Source organism: Myotis lucifugus, unplaced genomic scaffold, assembly GCF_000147115.1.
Source record: "Myotis lucifugus unplaced genomic scaffold, Myoluc2.0 scaffold_46, whole genome shotgun sequence".
NCBI lineage: Eukaryota > Metazoa > Chordata > Mammalia > Chiroptera > Vespertilionidae > Myotis > Myotis lucifugus.
In genome coordinates, this window is record NW_005871094.1 from 5,988,444 (window position 1) to 5,990,104 (window position 1,661).

Here is a 1,661-nt window from a genome sequence, read left to right on the forward strand (position 1 = left end):
ATTTTAAGGCAAGCAACTTTACAATAATCTGTTTCAGAGGGGAATATCCACAAAAATAATAAAGCTGACAATAATATAAAACTACTGAAATGAATAGATTCTATAGGTATCAGTATAGATAGCTCTCAAAATCATGCTGAGGGGAAAAAAGTAAGTTGCAAAATAATATGTACACTCCTGTAGCATTTATAAAGAAAATTTAAAATGCATAAGCATAGATATAGATTTACATATAAATATATATATAGGTAATTAGGTAATAAAGTATAACAACAAATGCTGGAAGAATACACACATTATAATACTGATTACCTAGGGAAGGAGGGAGAATGGTGAATGGGACTGAGGAGGCAAATAAAGTGACATTCAACCCTGTCTTCTTTAATATAAATAAAAAACCTGAAGCAAATATGACAATTACTTCACATTTGATTATTCTAGGAAGTAAATATATAAAGCTATATTATTCTTGATGTATATGTATTTTAATTGTCAAAAGAAAAAGCACGGAAGAATTGCAAACAAAATGCACATAATTCAATGTATCAGTAAAGCTTGTGTACGTTAAAATCCCTGCTATGACCATTTTTAGAAATCATCCTGTTTGCCTTTCTATGTTTTTTCAATTTTTAAATATCAGAGAAGGAAAATAAATGAAAGCAGTGAATAAATATAAGAATATCTATAACCTGTGTCTGATTATATTAAAAAGAAAAGCCTCCACAATCACAAAACACCATATGAGCAATTCTATACCATTTGCTGCATTTTTCTTATTTTTAATTTTTGCCAAAAGAAAAATAAAAGATGTTGTCTAATTAGAAACGTGTCTTTCTATTACTAAAATTGTGGGAGTCCATTTTAATGTGTTTATCTCGCTCCTCGTCTGTAATTTATATTTCAGCGTGGAAATCTGTTCCTATGCCTGTGACAGGTTAATGCAGTTTAAACATGCATTTTTCTTTCGTTGGCTGAATAGTTAAATCGTTACTCAAAGGATTCTAAGTTTCAATTTCAACCATGAGAGGATTCTTTGCTTTTTCAAGGTTAAAAATGTTTCTGATTCAAAACGCTATTAATTAATGGCTACGCGGTGGATCTATTTGGGGATTTGGTACCGACCCGGGATTAACAGCGGGACTGTTAAATGAGAAAACTTTTTTGATGCAGACTTCGGGAGATTTTAAATCTGGTCTGACAGCGGTGGACGGAACTGAAAGGCAATTCCAGCCCGCTTCGCTAACGATCGTCATTATGCATCGAAAGACAGGTCAGGTATTAGCATTTTTTCCCTTAAAAAAATAAAAAAAAAAAAACTTTCGCGGACTCCGCCGGACACCCAGCTGGCGGAGGACCAGCGGGCGCGGGGGGGCGAAGCCGGCAGGCTGCCCAGAAGATACTGTTGGAGAGCTTTCTCTATATGAAAATTATCTGGGTCGAATGTTTGTCATAACACAAATACAAGGTCGATTGCTGTGAATGTATCGAACTCAAACGTACCGACCAACCCGAAGAGGGAATGGAGCTAGAAGTGCAACAAGAAGTCTACAAGTTGTCTGTATATGGATACATTTCGTTTAGTACAATTTGTATTATATCTGTTAAGTCAGGAGAAAGGACCTGCTGGTCCAAACTCGCTACGTGTCTCCGTTCCATCCTTT